This window comes from Trichechus manatus, unplaced genomic scaffold (genome assembly GCF_000243295.1).
Source record: "Trichechus manatus latirostris isolate Lorelei unplaced genomic scaffold, TriManLat1.0 scaffold00033, whole genome shotgun sequence".
Lineage (NCBI taxonomy): Eukaryota > Metazoa > Chordata > Mammalia > Sirenia > Trichechidae > Trichechus > Trichechus manatus.
The window spans coordinates 13,644,534-13,653,357 of record NW_004443969.1 but is presented as its reverse complement, the minus strand read 5'-3'; positions in this window follow the sequence as shown (position 1 = coordinate 13,653,357).

The following is an 8,824-nucleotide window of genomic DNA, read 5'->3' as shown; positions in this document are numbered from 1 at the left end:
CATCATTTCAAACCTGCTCCTCAGCCCTTCTATGACACTGTCCATTTCTGAAATCTTGTTGTTTATCTTTTGGATTTATAATTGTTTTTATATGAATTCTAGTTGTGAATTTATTTAGCATTTTGTTTCTGTATCATTTTCCTGAATTCTTCCATTTTTTGTCTGTATTTTCCATGAATTTGTCTGCCTTTTCCATGAATTTGTCTATTTTTTCCTCATTTATGTTTGCTTTTTGCTTCAACTCTTGGATATCTCTGAATATTAGAGATTTGAATTGCCCATCATGTAGTTCTAGTGCCTTTTCTTCTACTGGAAAGTCATCTGATGTTTTGTTTTGGATGCCTACTGGAACCATCCTGTCCTGTTTTTGTATATGTTTTGATATTGTCTGCAGTCTTTGGGACATTCAGTAGTTATTTTCCTTGTTTATTGGTTGTAGATTTGCTTTTTTGTTTTAGTTTGTCATGTCTGAGAAGACGAGCTGTGCGTTCTTTGTTGTTTGCTCATCTGTGGGCACGATACTTTTCGCCTCCTTCTCCAATGGGCTGGTTCAGTTGCTTAGGTATGTTATAGCAGGGCATGTCCAGCTGAAGGGGAGTTGCTGGGATGGGTTGTTTGTGGCACATACTACGGCTGACATGGCGGGCCAGGAATCAGTGCAGGGTAGGTTCAAGTAGGCCATGCCTGTGCTGCTTGGGAGTGTGATGTTCTGCACATGGTGCAGCTAGGTATGAAGGAAGGGGGATTGTGATTTGTGGAGCTAAGATGGGTATGAGGAAGAGGAGAGAGAGGAGACTGGAACTGGGACCAAAAGTATACAAACAAAATAAAAGTTTCAGTTGGAGTGGAGAGATGAGAGACTAAGAAATGGAGAAAAAAAAAAGAAAAAAAAAAGGAAAAAGGTAAAAGAAAACAATGAATAAATAAAAATTAGAAAGAAAAAAAAAGTAAAGCCCCCTAGCATCACACTGTTGCAGCTGTTAGGACTACGAAAGTTTCTCCTAGGTAGTGAAGTACAGCCTGGCTATAATGGGTAGAGGTGTCATACAGCATCAGGTGTTCAGGAGAAAGAAGAGAAGATAAGTATAGAGAGACAAGAAACTGAGAAACGAAGACGACAAAAAAGGAAAAAGAGAGAAAGGAAAACAAACAAAAGATAAGAAGAAAAAAGAAATGTCCCCAGGGATCACACTGCACGGCTGTGTAGACTGAGGGAGTAGCTCCCAAGACATGCAGTACTGCCCAGCTAGAAGGGGCTCCCAAGTCGAGAAACAAAAAAGAAAGTGGACAATCAAACAAATTAGAACAGAACAAATCAAAACAAACAAAACCCCCAGGGATCCCACCTGTGTGGCAGTACTGGCTGGGAAACAGTTCCATAGTCAAGCAGCTTTTCACAGCCTTTCAGGAGGTAGCAAAGACAGCACACAGAGCCAGGTATTTGAGAGAAAGGAGGGAGAGGTGGTGAGAGGTATGGAAGAAACCAAAAGAAACAGGAAAACAACAGCAGCAACCAACAAATTGTTCTCAGAGAACCTGCCAGTGCAGGCAGGTGGAATCCAAGTGGCACAGGGGTGAAGCCATTGTTTCCTGGTGAAGAGACTGTGGCCAAAGGAAGCAGAGGAGGCTGAGTGGTGGTGAAGAAGGGTGGAGGGTGGGAAAGTGTATATCGCTGGTTATCGGTTCTTCTGTCTCCTGCTGGGTGCTCCGTGAAGCTGCTTTCTCGTACCTCCTGTTCACTGGTCTCTGATAGGAGTCCAAGATGGCAGATCCGTGCTTCAGTAGCTGACAGGGGACCTCTGTATGTACCTCTCCTCTCTCTCTGTTCTCGGTCAGTTTCCCATTCCATTCGGTGCTTGTCTGAGTTCTTTATCTCTTCATTTGATACTTAGGGTTTTAGGAGCGATGTGTGACTCTGTTTGACTTAGTTTTCCTGGTCTTTGCTGTGGAGGGACGGCATGGTGCTTCTGTCTATAGCGCCATGTTGAAAATGTTATTTTTAAAAAATGGAATTGGTGCTTGAAAAGGTAAGTATCCGTGATCTAGAAAATTCACATACAAACACTTGTTCCCTAACGATGTCAAAATGAATAATAATGTGCTTAAAACTATAGAGATTTTAAGAATATAGCAGATTACCTTCTCTAATTTATCACTTTCACACTTAAGAGACTTACTTCAATTAAAGAACTCTTCTCTCCTCTTAACTTGTTGTTTTCACTTCGGTTATTAGAGTACTTAATTCAGTCTAATTTGTATTATACTTCATGATATTTGAATCTGTCTACCCCATAAGATATCTCAAATTATGTCTTTATATATCTCCTAGATACAGTACTTTGCACATAATAGGCACCTAATGAATGTTTTTAAAATTGAATTGAAGTCAAAGACAAAATTTTATCATTTTGTTTTCCACATAAATATTTTAATGTAAAATAATTAACACCTTTTTACCCCATAAATGATCTAAGAACTTGCTAACCTGATTTTCAGAAACACCTGAAAATCTGAACATTTTGGTTCTACAAAGTTCAGGCCAGCAATGACCTTGAACTACACTATGTCATCCTAAGATGGCTGAGAGGGATGGATGAAAATTTGGTTCATATCTGAGTACACCATGATCTAAGTTCTAATCATATTCAACATTTGTGTAACTTTAGGATGAACGAAATGGCCCTGGCCTGGAATGTGGTCCTTGTTACCTACCCAGACAACCTATGTGGAAAAATGTTTGACTAGAGTAGTTGTCTTTATTTGTCTTGAAGACCTAATATGACCCTCAGCTACTCAGTTGCTATCATCTGCATCTGTTTGTCCACTGAGATATTAGAACAAGGAAGCTGCCCCTCCATCTGTCCTATCTTGGATACTGTTGTTGATCTTATTGCTATGTGTCCCAGCTGAGCTAGTTCTTTTCCATCTTCTTGTCCATTCACACTGGTTAATTTAGTTTAGCAGTGCTTATGCTTGGTGTTTTCTTCAATCCAAAACTTCGATTGTTACTTGTCATTATGAAGATTATACAAAAATAAGATTATGCATAAACAATTTTATATAAAAATAGCATCTCAAAAGAGTTTGAGTCAGGAGGAAGCTGTATCTTCTTATATGACCTATCTTCAGATGTCATAGTGTCAGTTCTGTTATAATTTATTGATCAAGGGTGTCACATTGTCCACCCACGTGTATGAAAAGGGAATGTAGAGTGTACCTCTTGTTGGCATAGTGATGAGGTCACAAAGTTTGAACAGCATGTTCAATGGGAAATATTGCTGTGGCCATCTTTGGCAAATAGACTCTACAGAGTCAGTCCCCTGGCCACAACAATTCACATTCTCCCCATGTGCAAAATGCATCTATTCCTGACCACAAAACCCCTGAGCCTCATGCCCTTATGGTGTCATCCATTCTTTTTAGCTTCTGGGCAAAGTTATGCATGTTCAGTAGTCTTACAGATTAAGCGTTAATTCCAAATCATCTCTTATAAAGTAGCATTTTATGTCTTGCCAAATTCCGTTTCTATGCTTCTCTTGACAGTATTTAAAATTATTAAATTCCAACACATTAAAAATTCGATCCTTTCTCCTAACCCTTATTTACAGATCTTTTTTTGTCAAAGTCTCAAAATAGGTCTTCATATCACCTACTTCAGAATCACCACAGGTGCCTTCTAAAAATGTAAATTTTATGTCAATCTCAGGCCCATTCCATCAGAATCATTAAGAATATATCACAATCCAAGAAATAAGTATTTTTACCTAATTCCTCAGTTGATTCATTCTTGCACTAAATTTTGTGAACCACAATTTAAACTTTAGAAATAAATACAAACAAAAAGATTTGCAGATCATAATTTTTTCAAGACTATTTTTTAAAATTTTTTCATTCATTTTAAATTCTCCATAAACTAAAGATATTTTCACTGCTAAAGGCAGCATCCTCATGGTGGGTCTCATTTTCCTTTGGTTCTTGATGGTCCCTTTTCACTCATTTTGTATTAGAGGTGACTTAAGTAGGGACTTTTTCTCATTTTAGTAAGTACATATTGAGTATTTTTTAGGGACTATGTTAGACACAGTTTCTCTACCATCATGGGAATTTCTTGGGACTAAATCTGTCCTAAATGTCTAGTTGCTTGAGGAGCAAGCACACTTGGACAAATTCCTCTTGAAGTGTTTATAGCTTATTGATACAGAGAATTCTTTAACAGACTTGCAGTACTATGAATTCGGTAATTTTTTAAAGTATATGTGTAGTTATCACATCTAACATTTGAGTACAGTTCAATGCAACTAAAGCCACCTCAAAAGACTTGGAAAAAATAAACATCACTTTGGAACACCATTCTTTTACAGTATACTTTGGGAGTATTCTGGCAAATTATATGCTTTCATTTTCTAGAAGTAGTCACCCTAAGGTATAATATCTCAGGTGCTAAAAGGTCTCTATTTTAAAGTAAATGTTAATTCTGTCTCTCTGCTAGTCATGTAAATTGGCTACATTGGAACCATTTCTGTATGCTAATTCTAGTTATCTTCAAAGCACACTTGGAAAAACACCAATTTGTCTCTCAGGATGATTAAACATGGAGATGACAATGCTATTTTGGATGTTCATCACCAAGCACAAACACAATGTTACCTTGCTATTTTTGCCAAAACATACCCTTGCTTTGCTTATAGCAGCACTGATAAACCGAAAAAACGAAACCCATTGCTATCAGTCGATTCTGACTTATAGCAACCCCATAAAAGCACTGACACCTTACCCTTATTCTCTCCTCATGATCACAGGCTTCCTTCATGCTTCACTGGATTCCATTAGAATTGATATTAATCAAAACACAAGTTCAAGGATATGTAAAAATGGTTACTCTCCATAAAGCCCGCTTTGAATGAAACTAGATATACACTACCATTGTCTCAGAAGAGTGCACATGTTTCAAATCTGAAACATGTAAAATTGAGAACCTGGCAGTTCTTGGAAGACACTGAATAGTACAGCATAGTGTGTATTTTCATGTTTGAGCTCAAGATATAACTACCAAATTTAGCTCGGGTCAAGTTCCTGTTTCTCAACTTGAACTTGAAGCTTCTCAAAAGAATTAGTATCCTTTGTTTAGTAAAATATGCTAGAATCTCAGACCTATAGGACTATAACAAACTTTTTGAGATGATCTATTTATCTGAATCTCTATGATTCTATAAAGTGTGATAAGATATTTATCAAGTTTAATTACAATTTATGAGGTTTTTGGTTCTTTGAAATTTCCAAAAGAGACTGTTATTTCTCTCTCCAGTTATTTTTTGTTTCTCATTCTAAAAATATACCTGCATTTTTATATATTTTATAAACTATTTTCCATAAATAGGCACATTTATTCCCACATACAATCAAGTAACTCAATATCAGAATGTAAATGATAATAAGTGAACTGAAAATGTTTCAACCTATGGATGAAAATAATATTACATTTTCTCTGCTGAAGTATCTGGGGGATAAAAGAACATGAGAAAGTGGGTTAAACCAAATCAAACCCACTGCTGTCAAGTTGATTCCAACTCATAGAGGGCCTATGGAGAGAGCAGAACTGTCCCATAGGGTTTCCAAGGCTGTAAATCATTACGGGAGCAGACTGCCACATCTTTCTCCCTCAGAGAGATTGGTGGGTTTGAACTGCCAACCTTTTGGTTAGCAGCCAAGTGCTGCTTTAACCTCTGTGCCACCAGGGCTCTGCAGAAAGTGGGTTACATATGATATTTATTACATTCATACACTACCTTACTCACCAATATTTCAGCATCGTTTAATTTTTTAAGTCATGTGATAAAATTGAGCAATATTTAGAAATATCAGGATGTGATTCCACCATCCGTTTCAGAGATAGGGGACTTTCACTTAAAATAAATTTTTGCCTCTAGCATAATGGTCCATTGCCACAGGTCACAAGCACTATTTTTGGAAAAAAAATGTAAAATGGCTAAAATTTTTTGAGAGGTAATGTTGTTTGGCTTTCACGTGTTAATTGAGCAGCAAAAATAAATGCAAGAAGTTACTGCTTTTTTGAAGGAGGGCAGTGGAAAACAATGAGTTTCAAATGCAAAAAAAGAAAAGTCTAGTTCCTTGGGGAGCAAGCAGTCTTGGGCAGATTCGTTTTGAACTGTTTACAGCTTACTGATACAAAGAATTCCTTAGCAGACTTGTAGTACTATGAATCTGGTAATTTTTTAGAGAATATATAATCATGCTGTGTGTCAAAGTAAATAAGAGCACCTAAAAAAAAATGTGTTTTTTAATTTTTTTACCGGTAATCTTATAATCAAGATATTTTTCCTCCATAAGCAGTGCTGATAATAAATATTGCAGTGTGAATGAGAAGAAATAATGATATTTGTTAAATCAGCTAAAAATAATGTAAGATAATAGAAAGGCAAAATTAACAATGAACAGGGCTAGCCCCCCCTCAAAATGTTGACACTGTTTTTCGTGGGGTTTTTTTTTTTTTTTTTTCCGCTTCTTCAATAACTCACTTCTCCACGGCTCGCCTTTGCCACGTTTTTGGTACTTAACATAACTTGGACCTCTTAACAACTGATTTCAAAGCTAGTCTGTGCTTACAAATACCATGAAATAACATACTGGGTATTAAAGAGAGAAAAAAATCAATAACAGGAGGGAAAAACAACACAGAGAACCATCAACAGAATAGAAATCTTTTGAAGAATTGTTGAAAGATATAACCCATGGCATCAATTTTAAGGAGAAACACACATTTCAGAAAACCATGATTAAAAATATCTAGAACTCTCATGTAGAAACAAGAGAGACTCAGGGTATATAAAAAGGGTGCAAGGAGGAGGAGGAATTACTGAGATGTCTACCACAATGATTAACTTGAGAACTGCATTTTAAGCATCTAGGTCAATTGGTCTTTGCCACTTTCCTCTTGTGATATGTAGAAGGCAGCAGTAGCCTTTGCCCATAGGTTAGACCAATGAGAATGCAAATGGGGAGGCAGGTTCACTTCTTTGGCAACTACTGATGATGATAACTGGAAAGCCAATTATTAACTGAGAGTGGCCTCAATTCTTGAAGCTATAGCTCATGAAAGGCCCATCTTTCTGAGTGAATAAGTTCCCTTAGTAAATCAAATAAAAGACCAGAAAGTTGCTTAGTTAATACACATTTATTGAAGATGGAATCCTTAGGGAAAAACTTAAAATATGTTTTTGTATGTTTGGTCCTGATAGGTTACTTTTTTCTACTACACGATGCTACTTGTATGTCCAATTTCCAGAAGTGAGGAGAAGTGAAGAAGAGAAACCCTGAAAATCTGAACCCCCTTACTCCTCAAAGCATCACTGATTCTTAGGCAGTTCTGGGTAGGAGGCAAAGAAGCTGAGAAAAAGTAGTTGCTAATTGACTAAGAAGATAAACACCATTATCAGCCATCTCACATGGCTGGGGAGATAAAAATTGAATAAAGGTCTACCAAGATGGAGAGGCCCTTATCTAAGTTTCAGGTTTTCAGTTGAAATCACTTACGGATGACCCTTTAAGAGTAAACAGAATCTAGAAATAGAAAAGCTTTTTTAAAGAGATTGAAGTCTAACTTCAAATAAACTTAATCACTAATTGGACTAATGAGATCTGATGCTGCTCTAACAACCTAGGAGAATAAAGGCAATCTCTGGTGGAATATAGCATAATTTTGATATTCACAGTTTATTAATCTATAATTACTGAAATCCAATAAAAAATTAGCAAGCATATCAAAAGACAGCACAGGAGAAAAAATCAGATAATAAAACCAGATTCCCAGGTAATTCAAATATCTCATTTATCAGATTTGGACTTTAACAATTATTTTCAATAAAATAGATGCAAAAAAATTCTCAAGAGAAATGGAAAGTATAAGAAAGATTCTAAGTCAAATTGGAGACTGAAAAATATATGACTGAAATTAAAGATGCAATTGATAGCATTAATTAACAAATGTAAAGAAGATCAATGGTCTAGAAGATAGAACTATGGAAAATATCTAGATTGAAGCACAAAGAATACAAAGAATGGAAATACACAGAAGAGGTTAAAGGTCATATTCAACAAGATGAAAAGGTCAAACACGTAATTTAAATCTCCGAAGGATTGGAGAGATGGAAACAATGTTGAAAAATATAATAACTAAGAATTTCAGAATTTAAAAGTGTCAAGTCATAGATTCAATAAGCACCATGTACCCCAAACCAAAACCCATTGCCATCTAGTTGATTCTGACTCATAGCAACCCTGCAAGACAGAGTAGAACTGCCCCATAGGGTTTCCAAGGAGCAGCTGGTGGATTTGAACTGCTGACCTTTTTATTAGCAGTTGAATGCTTAACCACTGTGCCATCAAGTCACAGATTCAAGAAGCACCATGTACTCTAAGGAGGATACAAACAAAGAAAACTATACTAAGCACGTCATAGTAAAACTACACAAAACCAAGGAAAAATCAAAGAGATAAAAAGATGTTTTATCTTAAAAGAAACAACTTTAAGACTGAAAGCAGACTTCTCAACAGAAATGATGTAAGCCAGAAAATAAAGAAATGACTTTGCTAAAGGCTGGAAGAGAAGCAAGTATAAATATTTCTAGACAAATAAAAACAGAAAAGTTGTTTGTCTTCCAACTGAACTAAAAATATATATGTGAAAAAAAAAGGACTGAAATAATTTATTTCTTCAGGAAGAAATTACATCAGACAGAACATGGAAATTCAGGAAAGAATGAAGTAACTGTGTAAAAAAATAGTGAATATGTAGGTAATTATAAAT